The 18,578-nt window shown below is 41.1% G+C and overlaps 1 protein-coding gene across 1 annotated transcript in view; it reads left to right on the top strand.

Annotated features, from left to right (window-relative positions):
- LOC111872357 overlaps positions 1-18,578 on the top strand; it is an 870,691-nt gene that overhangs the window by 644,330 nt on the left and 207,783 nt on the right. The gene's annotated exons all lie outside the window — the stretch shown is intronic.

The following is an 18,578-nucleotide window of genomic DNA, read 5'->3' as shown; positions in this document are numbered from 1 at the left end:
TTGGGTTTGGTACAGGGTCCACTCAGCCTCATGAGAATAACTGAGGTACTATTTTAAGGAAATAGCGGCTCCGGTCTAGAAACCCGAGATTAACGGCCGTAGAGATCCGTTGCGCTGACCAGGCGACATCTTGTATCCGCAAAATTTGGCACTAACTTCACCGACAAGTGGCTGTCGCTCGGTCGGTATAGTTGGCTTGAAGACTACAGGCCACGGAGTTTGTATCTTTGTTTTGTTTGAAGGATTTTAGTAGCTTTCTCCACGAGGATAGTACCTCGAAAATGTTTCCTTCTACATATTTTTCATATCGTTATCTTGCAGTTATTTTATTATTCGAATACTGTATCTGCATATAAATTGTGTGCGCTTATTTTAATTCATCCTCACTACTAACACCATCATAATTGAAGGAAATCAAATACAGCAATAAGATTCACGTGGGCTATTGAATTCTGTATAATGTAATTTCATATGTTATTGAAGCTGTAGAAGCCGTGTCAAATCGGTCTGAGGAAGTACTCGAATTTGATACCAGGACTCTCCAGAGGGTCATGAAGGTGTCAGTTTGGATCAACACGCATTCTATCAAAAAAAGCAGAACCTGGAGCCTGAAATCTTGAGATGGAAAGCGTCGTCGGTACATCTGAAGAATACCTGGGTAAAACCCTGAGAAACAGTTCTGATAATCTATGGCTCTACAACCCTTTGTTGGATCTTGGCTGCTTTTTCAGTTTCTTAATCCTATACACAGTCGGTAAGACTCCTTGGACGGGCGATCAGCCCGTCGCAAGACCGCAGCCTACACACAGATTAACATAAACACAGAACTAACGCAAAAAGACATCCATGTCTTGAGTGGGATTCGAACCAACGATCCCAGCGTTCGAGCGAGCAAAGATGGTTCATGCCTTACACCGCACGGCTACTGTGTCAGGCATTTTGATAAACATGATGCTAATGATAATAATCATATAGCCGATAATGATGATGATGATGATGATATAGCCGAACAGAATGTCCGTACGAACTGAAACAACTGCGGGCTTGGACTGCTAACACTAATCACCAATTCGAACACATGTTTCTATGTTTTGTGTTGTCTTACGTAGGCAGAAGTGTTGCGATGTTTCGACACCCCGTCTGAAGACTCCTACTGAATGTCAGACGTCTGTAGCGCTTCGTCAGTTGATTCAGAATTAGAAAAGTCATAAAGTACAATATATGAACGCCGAAGAAGAAGAAGAAGAAGAAGAAGATAATTATAATAATGAGAAACTACATAGTAGATATTATTGATAACTAACACTCTGTTAGCTCTCTGACGACAGTTTAAATATTTTTAAATTCAAAGAGGGATTTGGATATATGTAAGGTAGAGCTATCCCTGTGACAGGCCGTGGAGGCCCATAGGGTTGTGAGATGTTGAGGTTCCCACGTTTTGTAGACAGTCGGCTCACAGATGGCAGCAAGGTTGTCAGCCTTACGCGCCGGCCACTCTTTACCCACAGGAAGATTCCTGGTACTTATTTCTGTTAGAGGCTGAGTTGAACCCAGGGCCATAGTGCAGCTGGAAGGATTAGGTAAATTGAAAAAAAAATCCAGTTACCACATCGGGAATAGAATTCGCGACCTTTAGGCTTGTAGCATAGTGCCTCAACCAGCGAAAACTTGTGTTGTGTATAGTCTGACGAATTTCAGAAGACGGCTGAAAGTTATGACAACTGCAAACTTAATATGGTCTAATTTCAGCGAGACACGATGAACCGGTGTCAGGAGTCAGACACAGAACGTCGTGCAGCTGTCTGAAAGCCTGGAGACAGACAGGTGTTGGATTGCACCCAGATGTACCTTGTTATACGCGTAACCCATGTTTATCACAGTTCCTGTTGTACAGACTGTGGCAGAAACTAAAGCTTTCAGCTAGTAAGTTATTAATATTGATAATGTAGTTAAAATATCTGACTTCGTGGAGCTCGTAATTACTTAGGTGGTCAAGTTATTCTCTCAAGAACACGAAGGTTCACTTCTCAGGTACTTCCCATATGACCCTATCCACATCAGATAGGGGTATGCAACACGGCATGACGTGTAATTTACAGCGTTTAACTTCACTGAACTTCAGTATAATTTTATTTTTAAATCTTTATTAAAAAGTTAGTGACTTCGACATTTTAAATACACGTATTTTATTCATATATTTCAATGGTAAAATTTGCTGTAATATCTGATTCCCCCCCCCCCCTAAAGATGCTCATACATGACCGAAACTTAGAGTTTTAAAAATATTTAAGAAAATAAATTGAGATATATTCAGAAGTCGACTCACCTGCTTATTTTATCACATATCATATTTTTAAAATACATTTTAAAAATATGTTTTAGATATATGCATTTCTAATCATAATAGAGAGCGTCCGGATTCTTCATTTAAGAAACTGAAATTAAACATGTAACAATAAAGAAAGTCGTCTTCTGGGTTTTGGCGCCGTGTATTATTCGTTTTGGCCGACGTTTCGGAGGAACGTATCGCCTCCATCTTCAGAGCAGGTGAATGGCTTGTGAATGCAGAGAGCAGTAGCGTAATGATTAGGAAGTGAAAGGCGGTGCGCTGCTCTCTGCATTCACAAGCCATTCACCTGCTCTGAAGATGGAGGCGATACGTTCATCCGAAACGTCGGCCAAAACGAATAATACACGGCGCCAAAACCCAGAAGACGACTTTCTTCATAGTCATCGCCATGAAAACCTCAAAGCTTACATGTAACAATAGGTTTACGCTCTTTAAGGCCTAATTATCAACATGGAACAGTTTCACTGATGCATAAAATTATAGTGTCCTTAAAACAAACCTTTAGATTTCTGTGTTTATTCATCTGCTGCAAAAGTATACGTGAGAATTTATGAAAATGTAGTTCTACATATATTAAAGAAGCTGGGATAGCTCAGTCGGTATAGCAACTGGCTACGAGCTGGACGACTGAGGAACTGGAACTCTATCCCTGGCAGGGACAAGAGATGCCTCTCTCCTCCACAGCGCCCAACCCGGCTCTGGGGGCCCACCGAGCCTCCTATCCATTGCGTACTCTGATTATTCTCCTAGTGGCAAAGCGGCCGAGACGTAAATCTTATAATTCATCTCCATCTAGCGTCGAGGTCAAGAACGAAAGGATCTGTACAGCCACTCCCTCTTTCGTCTTCTTGGTCTAGTGCTTAATTAATTAATTATCCTCAGATAAATCTTCACCTTCTACCTTAACAGTCAAGATCGCAATGTTTATTTTTCTGGAAATATGTACACTTATATACATAGAAATGTATTTATGTGCTTGTGTGTGTGTGTGTGTGTGGATCTCTTTATTTTTCTCAGTCCTGTCAAAGAAATTTGGAGTAAATTAATTATGGAACAGATGATATAAAGAAAATAACGAAATCAATAATTTGGTATGATAAATATGAATTAGACAGTTAAAAAAAGTAAAGTAACGGCCTGTGGAGGCCCATAGGATTGTAGGAAGTTGAGGCTCCCACATTTTCTAGAAAATCGGCTCACAGATGGCGGTGAGGTTGTTATCTTTAGGCGCCAGCGGTCCTCTGACCCCAGGAAGATTACTGGTACTCATTTCTGTTAATGCGGCTAGAAGAATTAGGTAAAGTGAAAAATCCAATGGCCTCATCGGGAATCAAAGCAACGACCTTTCGGCTTTTAGCATAGTGCCTCAACCAGCTACACTATCACATGCCCCATTTAATTAGTCGATTTGCTTCAAAATTCAGTCATCACGATCTATGCGAGATAATGGGGTTAAGCTTGTAATCTCTTTTCGCCTCGGAACTACATATTAAGAAAGGAGTAGCTCCTCACTGCAACCGACTTTATTCCTAGGGAATGGGTTTGTCGTGCTACTTACATGAACAGTTACAAAGACGCAGGAAAGCAACTTTAACAGTATTCTAAGTATCCTCTAGGGAAAACTGTACTCGCCTTGAGTGAAGAAAATGTAATGAGATGAGCAACTGCAGGAGTAACAAGAAACTTACTTCCATACACTACGTAGCATAAAGCGTGCCACTTTTGTAATTACTGTAACCTGCTTTATAATAAGCAACTCTTGAAAGAGCCAGGATATTGTAACCAGCAAAGAATTCAAAGAACATGAAGTATTCTTTCGTCAGATTTTAGATTTTCACGACGGTGACTATGAAGAATGCTGCAGCCACCTGCTCACGTGGTTCCTAGCTCGCGGATTTATTATACCCTGAAGATGGAGGCGATACGTTCCTCCGAAAAGTCGGTTAACAATATTTACACTGCGCCACATCCCAGAAGAAGGTATTCTTCAATTTTTTTCATGTTTGTGAGCAGAAACATACAGAAGTATAGAGAAGTAGTGTGTCACGTGCCTTTCGAATCAGTGTACTTATACTTCTCTCTCTATGGCTCCGCAGCTCTCACTTTCTTAATCTATACACACAGTCGGTAGGGCTTCAAGGACGGGGTTCAGCCCGTTGCAAGGCCACTACGTATACATGACAACACAAACTCAGAATAAATCCGCATAGAAATCCGTGCCTCAAGTGGGATTCGAACCCACAATCCCATTATTCGAGCAGGCGAAGATGGTTCATGCTTTAGACAGCGCGGCCACTCTGATCGGTTGCATAATCCTTAATGTCCAATTATTTATATACTCGTATATATATATAATTCGATATACGTAACAAGTATCTTGAGAATGGGTCATTCTTCACTCGTACACTGCTCTGTGCCTGTCTTGTTAACCTCCTGAACCTGAAATTTGACATCTACGATGCGACCGAATTCAACTGTGACAGCTGAATTGACGTCTGTGAATAAACATCAGATAAAAGCCCTAATAATTAACTTATTGAGCAAAGGACGTAGCATATCTGACGCATATTGTGTGATACATTTTATTTGAAAGATATTGATCTAGGTAGAGTTAAATATTTCGAATACAAAACATAAAGTAGCAGGTGTTAAGGAGTGAACTTACGCAATTTAATATCCAGATTTTATTTTACCATTGTCTAACTGCGCTGCGTCGCATAGTTTGTCTATGTTTAACGATATGCTGTCTCTTGTTTAGCGTCGAGTGAGAATCAGAGCGATTGCTTTCGGCTGAAATGAAAGGGCAGGAAGCGGTCGTGGCATATTTCAACGCAATTCTCTGAACGCTTCAGACAGTAATCTACACGTATTTATTATACGAGTATTGTATTGGACATTTTCCACGGTATGGTGTATAATTAAAATACAGAACGTTTCGAAAACTGGATCCTTCTCCGTCTTTGGTTGAAAAAGGGAATTAATTCTACATAATTGGGGTTAGTCTCGATTACTGAACACCAGATATCGAAACTGGCTTCCTTCAGCGGGACCAGCTGAGTAAAATCCATTTTTGTTCCCTTCCAACTCATGATGGTTACTGGCCCTTTTTCAGAAACGGGTATTTTAAATGCATCTGCAGGATAGCTCAGTCCATATAAAGACTGGCTACGGGCTGGACGTCACGGTTCGATTTCCGGCAAGCTAAAAAGTTTCCCTCTAGCCCACAGCGTGCAGACCGGTTCTTGGGCCCATCAAGTCTCCATCTTGTATCGGGGTCTCTTCCCTGGAAACTAAAGCGGCCGAGGCGTAAAGCTGATCACTCACCTCCATCCAGTGCCGAAATGAATAGTGGAGCTATACCTTCATCTTCATGGCGAGGTGCTTAATTATATAATGATTTTTCTTTTTTCAAATTGTTGTCTTATATGGAACTGCTCTGGTAAAAATAAGCTGTATGAATCTGTGTTTTGGGGCAGTAACAAATACTAGCAGAAATCTTTCATGTCTTGAAATAAATATATTTCCTTCATCCGCTGAGGATATTTTTGTACAAAGGCGTAATAATTGTTACATATCTGTTTTCACTAACCATTACCTATTGTATATATCTGCAGTTACTGTACGAAGTCTGTTTCCCGAGTAGGTGGTATGTCAACATCTTTTTTTATTTTTCGTACAGGTTACTAATTGAAAGAAAATTCATTCATTTTCTCTTTAGAATAACTTTAAATATTATACCTGGACTTATATTATAGGGGCAAAGACTCGTTAGAAGTACAAACAGTTTTCTTTTAATCTGAATGTAATTACTGTAATGAAATATACATCAGTCAGTTTTACATTTAATTTGTCGAAACAACATTTCTAAAACAAGCCGCAATGTTCTGTTGTGACAGTTAATGAAGAGTCAAAATTTCCTGTTGAAATTCTGTTTACATGATATTTTAATGACCAGTAGAAATTTACTTTTGATATATAGCTGTATTAAACATAAATTGTGAATACGAGTATGTTCTCATACCAAATAACCTCAGAACAAATTACGTTTACAAAGATCTAGAGGAATTTCTTCTTGTAGTTGTTAAACTTGATTTCCTTTCATCCTATTCATGATGTATTCTTAGAACCATACAACAATCTGCCGCTGAGCCATGTTCAATTTTCGGATAGCTCAAAATTTGCCATTTTCGTTCCGGTATGCTCCCTACAACCATGCCCCCCCCCCGGCATCCGTGTCGTCATTCGTTTGCCGTTATGCTATGTACCACGTGACGCCCCCTCCTCTATTTGTTTAAAAAGCTAAACCGCCATCTATGTGATCTATGTACGCAGACTTAGAAGTTATCTTACGTTTGCCAGCGGTCGGCAAGGGCAAGAGCAAGAGACCGGCTTGTTGCAACGGGTGTGTCGGGAGTCGGGAGTGTTGCAACAACCATTTTGGTGGGATTTTATTTTATTATGTGGTTGGGTTTGTATTGCCCCATTTCTGAGACTGAATTAGAAAACTTAAAGCTCAGTCTTTGATTCCCTGTTACTGGGAGAAGTGGATCGCTAAGTACTGTTTCGTCTGGGATTTCCTAATTGTATTTTGGCCCTTCGCTCTGGCCGATGAAGACGAGGGGTCTCCTCGTTGCAACGGTATGTAAGTTATTTTCATTTCAGGATGCTGTAGTGAGAGTTTGTTATTATTTAGGCTCGCCGCTGCCCCATTTAGTGTTGTTGTAAGGTTAAGATACTGGGGTAACATTGCAATTTGGGTTGTCTCGCAGTGTTACATGAGTTTGGTCATTTTCTAAGTCTGAGGTAAACAGACGACTCCGTGTTGCTACCTTATGTATATTTTTCTTTTGTTGGGTTTCAGACTGGACCTGCCAAGGTCGTAGAGAGCATAGATACATATGCATATTTGAAGTAATGATGTAATGGTTTAAGTCTTTATCGTCTTATTGTTATTGTTATTATCTGTTATTAAATACTTATTTTGGAGAGTCAGTCTTTTCTTACTAAAGCTAAAGTTGGACACCTCGTTCCATCTGGCGGACAAGGAGAACCCAAAATTGAACCAGGGAAATGCAGCGATCGTTCCGGAAACTGTAGGGTAAGGAGGGGAGGATTGGGTCTGGAACGGGTTCCACTCAGCCTCGTGAGGATAACTGAGGAGTTATTCAAGGGAATAACGGCTCCGGTCTAGAAAACTGAAGTTAACAGCCGTGAGAATTCATTGCGCTGACCACGCGACACCCTCTCTCAACTAAAGTTGGCACAAACTTCGCCGACAAGCGGCGGTCGCTCGGTCGGTACAGTTTGCTTGCGGACTAAAAGCATGGAGTTTTTTTAATGCTATCTCATATCTGGGAAAATCTATTGTGGCACTAATAATAATTTCATTAACACTTATTATACTTATTATTAAGAAGCAAGAAAAGTATNCTAGCTTTGTAATTGGCCTCTGTGCTGTTAAGTTTGCACGTAAATAAACATGAATTGAATTAATTATAATGTATTGTTTACCAGTCGAGGTTCGAATCACGACAGAGGCAAGATTCTTTTCTTCTCCCTAGCGTCCAGACCGGTTCTGGGGTCCAACAAGCCTCCTATCCAAAGGGTATAGGTGGCGATTTCCCCAGGGGTAATGCAGCCGGGGTGTGAAGCTCGCCACTCACTTCCGTCTATTGGCGAGGTCAAGAAAATGTGGATCTATACTTTCATTCCATTCCCCCGTTTGTCTTCATAGTGCGCTGTTTAACTACTGGAGCACAAGGCCAATTTGACGTTTATTGTTTGCTGTTCATGCCGTTTGCCTTTACTCCTCTTCTCCTTATTTCTTTTGCTATTCAAGCAAGATGGCGGATGGCTCTTAGTTGTGCGACAGCAAGGATTGTCACGTGGTAAGAGTTAAACCAATCAGCGCCAGTCAGTCTTCGTTGAATCTGTTGTACGTTTCCTCTCGCGGCTTTAAAATTTTAATAAAATTTTGTATGAAAATAAAGTGTTTCGGCTGGTTGTTCGGAGTAAGTGAAGTTTTACAGCTTTTAAAAAATTCATGATAAAGGACCCAAGTGTCATATTTTATTAATATAGACTAGGAACTCAGCCGTCGTGTGGCCTATTCCAGTGTAGAATAAATTCTTGAGTAACGAATCTGTACGCATTTAGCAGGAGCCCTTGACCACGTGATCGGTCCAACACAAGGTCACTGAAACATAGATTTTAGGTATTGAATTATTGCTAGCGAATGGCGGAGATTTTTTGGACTAGTGTGCAGCGTTGCCAATTTGCAGGAACTTACTGATGTTGCATGCAGTGTCAATGTTAGGATAGTTCAGTTTAAGAGAAAGATTGGCAATACTGCAAACTTATAGCTCTGTCATTCTCTCTGTGCAACAAACCGACACTCACGGCCGTATTGTTTGAATCCCACAATATTTGTTTCTATCGGGTTCATATGTTTCCACCGCACCCCCCACCCTTATCCTATTAGCTTGCATGCCCCTGTGATTTTTGGCCATCTGTCACTTCATTACTCGTTCCCTCGACAGGGTCTTTTTTTCCTACATGATGTTATCTTCTCTGATATTATAAATGGATTTTTTTTAGTTTACTTTCCATACTTTGAATAAATAAAGTAGGCTTGTGATATCACCTTGCTTTCTATATGTCTGTACGTCTCTGTATGTGTATTCACCCCTATCAACTTTTGAATTCCTGAACAAATATTTATGAAACGTAGTATGTACATCATGGCGACTGAGCGCATCTGAACGGCGCACTTCATAAATCCTTCCCATCTGTGTGTGTGTGTCTGTTATGCCACCAGTTACGCCATGATGACAAGGGGGCATGGAGGTATCCTCGCTGTCACCTTCTGTACTGCAGTCACAGGGGTAGGGCTAAGGAAACTGCTAAATTACTTCCTCTATCGTTGCTTCATTGGCTAGGGAGACACTGTTCACCGGGCTTGGCAGGAGGGCGCAGGTGCGAAATGGGGTAAGGGAGGAAATCACAACAGAAACCCACATCCTCACCCTATGCTACCCTATATTAGTATAAACAAGCAATATACAGTTATATACATTTTGGCAATATCACAGAGAGCCGACTGGTGTCGGGTTACACATTACACTTTCTTAGACGATTCTTGGACCTCATCTTTCTCTCTCTTTTCACCCAGTTGCGGGTCGCTAGACTCCTCTGTCTCCTGTTCTACTCAACCACTATATATATATACACACACACATCCCTGCCGCTAGACACACCCTCTGCAGTCTCTACATTACACCTGTATCACTCAGTTGGATCACTCTTAACCCCTGTACACTTGTTGTAACGTTCCTAACTCAAGTCCCATTGGAGGGGTTACACTTTAATAATATCACAATTATTAAGCATGGCGATAAGAATAGTTCTACTTACTTGTTGAGTCTGCAGACTGTTGGCGTTGCCTGGTGTCTAATCGGTGCCCATTCTGGCATGGCCTTCGGCCGCAATTGGCCAAAATGACTTTTAGAATAATCCGCATAATAATTTGCTCTCCGGGTTATATACCTTTATTCATGAAAACTTATTACTTTCCCGGGGGGTGTAAGTCCGCCTATAATGACGTCTTGTCCCAAGTGGTTGGCTGGGATCCTAAGGGGATGGACACGCCTCTTACTGCTAGACAATTTGGCTAACACTTTTACCTGCAAACGTCCCTCCCTTCACTCAAGTGTAAATTCTGTAGCAGTTCGATATACATTCAACATCATTCTGCTGACTGGACATTCCCGCGTGGCAAGCCAATGTCCGTCTAAGTCCATACGCAGAAATTCCTTGAAGTTCCTTAACCCTTCTTACATCCTCTTTCGTACATCTTACAAGTATTTCCCAAAAATATTTCTATCCTAACCAACATTTTCCCCTAAAATACAAAAAGTTAATACTCTGTTAACACATTACCGGGAGTCGGCCTTCACTGCACAACAGTGTCTGTCTGTCTGTCTGTCTGTCTATACATCCCCCTACCGCTTTTATGCAACGGCACGGTAAGCACATTCCCGCGGCAACGAATAATTTTTAGAAACGTCAATTTATATGCAGTTCGTGTCATATCAAAAGAAAGTAGGCGATTATATCTTCTCTGAATTTCTTGTAATATAATAATATGCCAATTGGGTCTCATACGATATTGTGTGAGCATTATTTCCAGTCTTTTGTTTGTGTGTGTATGTGTGCGCTTGCGCGCGCGCGCGCGCGCAAAGCAACTTGAGTTGCCTAGGTCACGAAATGACGTGCACGTATGGACACATGTATGCGGTATTCAGAAGGAGAATGAACTTCAGAATATGCAGTGCTTTTAGAATACAGAAATCTATTACTGTTATTTAGTCTGAATTCTGTAAAAGTTGTGTTCTTTGCGTCTACTTTGCCCGTGTCGCCTTCTTGTTAGATCTTCACGTACGGAGGAACCAATTTCAAAACTTCCGAACACGTTAACTTCTTTTTGCATGTATATATATATATATATATATATATATATATTGTATACATTTTATTTCCGACACACCCTGTTTTTAAGCTAAGAGGATTATTCCCATTGGTCCATTTCGTTTCTTCACCCTCTTATTCCTTGCCGCCCCGTGTGGCGGTAGTTATGTAATGGGGTGAACTCGGGGTGGCTGTTTACGACCCTCGGTGGAGCTATAATGGCGACCTAAAGTTATCCAGCGGGGACTTGGAGCTCCCCATACCCACTTAGACACAGAAAACCAACCTAACCTATAGGCCTACTGGGTTTCCTCGCCACATAGTAATGGTTCCCTTACACGAGGCGTATATACGTATATACCCGATTAAAAGAAATTCGATTATTCCTACACGAGTAGGCTCAGGGAAAACAATGTACAGTTTCAGTGTGGTCAGTCCCAGTGGATACTCGCTGGAACCAGTAGGAATGTAAACCATTTCACTCTAATATGGACGATATAACCAAGTTTAAAGTCAAACTGGAGGTTTCAGTTGTGGTCATTTGAGCTGGTTGAATGGATCAACATGGCTGTTTCTCAGAAGGATCAAATTCTGGGGCTAAATATGCCACGGAGAACTTCACAATCTGGATATACTCCTCGGGTAGACTGTCCGGAAAGAAGGGGTGAAATTACTCAGTACAGGTTTTGTTTTACGAAATATCGTTATCCCGTGCGTTGTACAAATGCAAAAAATCTGGGTATATAAAGAATGTTGTTAATTGTATTGTGCGGGCGTGAAATATGGGATTTTACTGTAAAAGTTGAGCATAAATTACAGGAATAAGGATTACTAGGTTTTTTAGTTGTCCATCGTCCGGTATTCTAAAAACTAGAAAACACGGTGTTTCGGAAACTCGAACTATTTCCATCTTCAGGTGAGAGGAGGAAGGATCAGAATAAGTTGCCGAAACACTGTTTTCTAGTTTCTCATAGAACATCGGACGATGGAAAAATTAAAAAACTCGCTAATTCTGAGTGTTAAACACCATCGTCAGAACACTTTAGACTGAACAATAGGCTTTTGAAAAGTAACTGCTCACGAAAGTACTGGGACTTAGGAAGTATGAAACCTCATGAGGTTGAAGGTGATGGTGAGGTTTGCGCGCCCAGATCACCTGGAGAGCTATGCTAGCTGGAACGCGAACTCCTGGTAGGATCAGCCATGCTAGACAAGGTAGGGCCCAGACGAAATGTAGCCTTTAGTCCTGCAGGTGTGCGGTTGGGCGTGAGACCATCTCAAGGAACCTGACGATGGATACCAGATGAGAGAAGAAAGGTTGTCTGACGTAAAGGAAGCCGTGATTCTCACAGAACCGTAGGGCCAAGGATTAAGTATTTTTTTATGCTAGTGCGGTGGGACTAAGTCCTTGTACTGCGGCCACTTCTGGCTCATTGTACCACCCCCAGATGATAGGTGAGGGTAATTGTGGAGCAATTGGTGGAATGAAGATTGGCAGAGAAAACCGAAGTACTCGAAGAAAACCTGCCCCAGCGCCACTTTGTCCACCACAAATCCCACTTGACCCGGGATCGAACCCGGGCCGCCGCAGTGGGAAACCAGCGACTAGCCGCTTGAGCTATGGCGCGGCGCAAGGGTTATGTAAGGAAAAAGAATAAAATTATCATGACTCTGTCTTCTGGCGTGTGACACCATATAGTCTGGTAGATTGTATGGACAATTCTAAGAAAATTAATATCTGGCATATGCCAGAAATCTTTCCGAACAGTAATACCAACTCTGCAGCCTCTGAAACCATTATGATAATGACCTTTGTATTACTTCAGTGCCTGAACCGATCGTCATGAAACCTGATATGAAAACATTCCATGTCAGGCGCACTCAACAGCGCGTCTTACAAACATCTGAATGTGGTACTGCCCAGACAACGGCCGCTCACTTCTTACTGTGGAAGTCGTAGGCTTGAACTTATCTAAACTCTCCTTCCATGAATGCAGCACTCAGTGCAGTCAAATAATTGATCCTTTTTTGTATACTGTGAAAAAAATAAGTTATCAGAATGCTGTAAATATTAATTTACATCTCCAAACAAATAAAAAACCATGTCTTCGTGATTTTAAATCATTTAATTAAATATTCATGTTACAGTGAACATGGTAATACCCGTTACCATAGAATTAGTGCAATCTGATGACCACGTGGCCACAGTGGGTGTCGTTAATTTTTGTGGACGAGCAAGAGCCCAAGACGGTTTATGTGGGATTTTGTTTTGTGCTGAAACATTGGCACCGGCTGCAGCTTTCCACTTAATGTTATTATTACACGCAAATTCAGGTTCTACGAAAATCGAGTTTCGTCTCTTCATTTATTGACTTCATTGCCCACACGTACCGGTTCTTTTTCTACTTGTCATATCAAATACTCAAACTATAGAGAAATGAAAGTAGGTGATTAGTCCCTCCCAGAATTACTTTACTGTCTGTGGTATGTATAACGACCATTCCAAATGGCCGCGCCATAGCTCAAGCCGTTAGTCGTTGGCTTCCCACCGCGGCGGCCCGGGTTCGATCCCGGGTCTGGTCAAGTGGGATTTGTGGTGGACAAAGTGACGCTGGGGTGGGTTTTCTCCAAATACTTCGATTTTCCCTTCAAATCTTCATTCCACCAAATTCTCCATCATCATAATCACCCGGGGCAGGTACAATAGGCCAATCAGTGGCCGCTGTGCCGAGTGGACCAAGTTGGACTCACCCCCCACTAAACGGCCATTCCAATAGCTCAATTATAGAGCGTATACGCCAATCATAGTGGCTGCGCGGTCTAATGTATGAATTGTCTTCGGCCTCAAACATTTGGATCTTGGGTTCGAATCCCACTCTAGGCATTGATGTCTGTGTGCGTTTATTCTGTTTTTGTTCTCTCTTGTGTGCAGGTAGCGCCCTTATTACGAGCTGTTCCCCCGTCCATGGAGTCCTATCGACTGTGTTAAATATTAATAAATTGAATAAGTGGCCAAGGTCCAACAAAGGGCTGTAGAGCCATAGATAGATTAGTTACTATAGGATTCTGACGATGGTGTATAACACTGGACCAGTGATTGAGGCTAGCTCTTTCTAACGGACCCAACAGAATAGGTGTTTTCCTTCACCTGAGGACGGAAACAGATCCAGTTTCCGAAACGTCGTGTTTTTATTAGTTATCTTAAAATCCAGGACGATGGATAAAGTCCGAAAACCCAATATATCAGCATAGATAGATTGTTCATACTGTTTACCGTATACACTAAAAATGTTTTCAGACTTTTATTTTAAGGTACACACTATCGTATAAAACGCTTATTTCTTGTAAAAAAAAATCTTTGTTTCTTTGTCAATTTTCGACATTATAAATCGTCACACTTTCCTTGCCAAAAATACGTTCGTGGGTATATGTATTAATTATGCCGTCTGTTACTGATTAAAGTACAAAGTGCTGAGGTTGAAAGTTATGGTGCTTTATAAGAATATGTGATAAAAGAATAATCAGCACAGTCCCAATACCGAACTTAGAGAATTGTCTGTTTTATTGTTTTCTTTTTATACAAAGGAACCAAAAGGAAAGAAATATGATAATACATTATTTAACAATATATACTCGTATTACTTTAGCACGTCAGTTCTTCTTCAAAATGTTAGTTACTGTGTATTGTAATGTGACAGGGCAAGCAACAGTGTACCAAATGAAAAATGGATATTTCTGCTAATACTGAATAAAAACGTTTTTATGTGTAAACAGCCGTTGCGTAGCATTGGTTTGTTCATAGCCTGTGATTGGCTCGCGCTCAATTCACTGTGGTGATTCCCACATGTGGCTTATCCTCATCCTCTGCATATCTATATTGCTTCAAAGAAATGAAGTCACAATGAAGCATTTTTAACATGGTCACATAAATTTCCTATGTGACGCATAATCCGGTCTTACTATTATAAAGGATTCATATCTGTAAGCCACTTCATTTTCTCTAGTAGCTTCAAACACATTTCGAAGTAGAAGTTAGTAATATCTCAGATGCAAAGAGAAACAGAAGCTGCTGTTAATATTTTAGTTCTGGGGCAGAATTTGAGAGAATGATGAGTGTGTTACATATTTCTACAGAGAAGGAACACTTTGTTTGGTTCTTGCAATACGAAACTTGTGGATAGAAAGCGGAAGAGTGTCTAATTTATCAGAAGAAACGAGATCGTGCCTTTCATGTACTTCGTAGGAATAGGAGAGTAAAAGCAGATGTTTCAGACAAGAGGCATACTGGAATGCAAATATACTTGCAGTAGAAGATTAGTAAAATTAGCGAATACAAAGCAAACATATACTAGTAAGACATCTGCAGAAAATGTAAGAATTATCTATGCAACAAAAAGGGGCTGTTACAGAGAATTCAGAGTGTAGCTCTTTACGTTAATTTGCAGAGTAGGTCTGTGACATGATTACAATGGCGTCCACAATCAAATAAAATAACATCTAATATTGAAAGAAGTATAAAATACAGTTTTGAAGAAGCTATATTGGATAAACATTTTCCATGAAACGGCAGCTGACGATAGAGAGACTATTACTGGAAGACCCATCTACCGGTGGAATTAGTACTACCTGCAGTCCTCATGTGCATCGTCCTATCGGCGTACTATTACCATAATCTCATAAAACATAATGCAGATATTGTCTTATAAAGATACATAAGTAGTTGAATAAGGTAATAAATATTTCTTGTCCTGCTCAGGATTTCAGACTAGTTCGTAGCCATTTAGTAGCATTTGGTACAGAGTAGAACTTATATACTCGTGAACACAATAAACATTGAGGCCTGCAGCGAAATTAAGAGCGGTAATCTCTTTAGTGGTCCTCCGGCAGTTTCCGATAGCAGCAGTAAACATTTAAAGCTGTAGAACTGATTCACCCTTTTATCTAGTATACTTTCTCAGAATTATTACCGAACTATAAAAAAAGCCCATTCGACAAAAGATGTATTACAATTTAGTTTTGCCTTGTCCACAATACAGAAATCTATGGGCAGTATCCATTAATTCACTTTATGTGTAACATTAAATGCTGGTAAGTGAAACCCCGTGTAATTATCTCATATCCATTTCGCGTAACGTACGGATCTAGGGCTCACTCAGCCTTCTGTCCAATGTGTAACGGGGGCTCTTTCCCTGGGGCTAAAGTGGCAGGGGCGTGAATCTCACCACTCACCTCTATCTAGTGCCGAGGTCAAGAAAGGTGGAGCTATGTCTCCAGTTCCCCATATGTCTTCATGGCACACTGCCTAACTAATGAAGAACAGGGCTAATTTTTCACACTATTTGAATAACAGCACACGTGTTAACACAGTGATATAACGGGAAGTTTCTATAAGAAATATGAAGAACTGATTCGGCCACACTTTTGATATGCAGTAAGCCCTCTGTATAAAGCGGACACAAGTATGCGTGTCATCTTGTGAACCTTGTAATTATATATACTCTACTTAGTACCATGTGGTAGTTTTAGGGACTTGCCTTCTCCAATAGACACACAGACAGCATGGTGATCTCAAAGTCTACTTTTTTTTTCAAAATAAGGAAAGTAGGCTGAAAATAGTATTATTTTGTGTAATTTGTTCTTTTTTTTCTGAAGTTCATACCTATACAAAAAACTCCGTGATATTAGTCCGCAAGCGAACTATACCGACCGAGCTACCGCAGCTTGTGGCCGAAGGTAGTTCCAACTTTTGCGGATAGATGGTGTCGCGTGGTCAGCTCAACGAATCCCCACGGTCATTAATTTGATTTTTTAGGCCGGAGCCGCTATTTCGTATTTCGTACATGCAGGTACAAGTTTTCATTTCTAGCACATATTTTTGTTTTAATTAAAGACTTGGTTTATTTTCGGATATATGTAAAGACATGCCGGTGCACGAAATACTGGCATATAAATGTATCCAATACGAAAACATATTCGGAAGAAACACAGTATTCTGTAAAGATAACGATGTATCGTGCCATTTGCTGGTGTAACGGGGTTGTATTCGAAAAGAGCAACATCGCCTTGGATATAACACTGTGTAAGGTAAAGCTATCCTTATAACAGGCCGTGGAGGGTGTCAGGCTTGAGGTTCCCACATTATCTAGACAATCGGCTCACAGATGGCGATAAGGTTGTCAGCCTTACGCGCCGGCCGCCCTTTACCCTTAAGGAAGATTCCTGGTACTAATTTCTGTTAAAGGTTGAGTCGACCCCAGGGCCATAGTGCGGCTGGAAGAATTACGTAAATTGAAAGAATTCCACCTCACCGGGACTCGAACCCGCGACCTTATGGCTTGCTGCATAGTGTCTCAACCAATTACGCTACCGTGTAGTCCGTTGAAAGTCAACCGGCGTTTCGGAGGAATATATTGCCTCCATCATCAAGTTCCTTCACGCTGGTAACTTGTTCGGCTTATTCGACCGTTGCGATGGAAGGAACATATTCCTCCGAAAAGTAGTTGACTTTTAACGGACTACACATCGTTATATCGACAAGCAACGCTGTGAGAACCTCAAATCCTAGGAGTTCGCTTTCGTTTGTTATCGTGTGAAAGGGCCTTTCCTTCTAGTGTGGGTGGTGTTGCGTGGTTCCATTGTGAACACAGATACTCGAAACCATTTCATGTAGTGAGCCTATAGGCAGACGTGGTCAATATTGCGGTAGCGTACAGAGGTTGGACGACGAATTTAGCACGTGACTCCCATGAGCATAAAGCAGCCGGACTTAACAATCCAGTTTACTGCGCGAACTGTCCCGTCCCTATATCGCGTGGCGGGTTGCTGTTAAAATAACAAGAAGCCAATTTGAGTACGTTACAAACTAGGGAACAGTATGCTTTCATGATATGCTTTCTGACACTCTGAATATTTATGTTTTTCATCTTTAATTGAAGTGAATAGAAATAGTTATAGGATAATATTGTGACATAAACTCCTCACAGATAGAATAAGGGGTCGGAGAAACAGCCTTTGCTAGTCAAAAGCTTTGTAAAGACGCAAACATACCAGAGCTATCGCTAGGCAATGTGCATTTCGAATAACATCTGTATGTGCGATACGCACACCTGACAAAGGCCAAGCCTCTTAATAAGAGGCAAAGATAGATGTCACATAAGGACTATGACAGCAACGGTTCAGTTGTCAAAAGAACATTTCTGTTCGTGATTATCAATGGGCTTGGCGCCAAAACGAACTGACTGGCGGTAAACCGCCAATCGTAAACTAACTCTGACTCCGACTCTGACGCAGCCCTGTAAGGACATGAGCCCGGAAGCAGAAGAACGTCCATCGTTGGAAGTCGCTGCCAAGCAACGTGAAGGAGGACATTAGTCTGTGTGTGATAATGATCTATGAAGTGTAATCATTGTCTGTAAGAATGTTCACTATATCCAATTATCTATCCAAAGCCCGACTATCATCATTTTAACACGTGAAAATACGTTATTTATTTCAGCTCTACCTCCAATGCCTCTGACGTCTTCATGAAGCAGTGCTTAAATACTTGTAATTAAGCACAGGAACAACTTGATTTTATCTTTACCTTACGTTCTTTATGCAGGCGACAGAAGGGCACTTTCTTTTACTAGAACGAAATTTCAGTTGGTCAGTTGGTTCGTTATGTTTCAGTGGAGATGTAACCGTCTAGCCCTTACGTTGGACTCCACCTCTTCTCTCTCTAACCGTCCTTACCTCACCTTCACTCCCCCCCCCCTTGTTGATT

Source organism: Cryptotermes secundus, unplaced genomic scaffold (genome assembly GCF_002891405.2).
Source record: "Cryptotermes secundus unplaced genomic scaffold, Csec_1.0 scaffold144, whole genome shotgun sequence".
In the NCBI taxonomy this organism is placed as follows: Eukaryota; Metazoa; Arthropoda; class Insecta; order Blattodea; family Kalotermitidae; genus Cryptotermes; species Cryptotermes secundus.
This window is presented reverse-complemented; position numbering and strand designations above follow the sequence as displayed.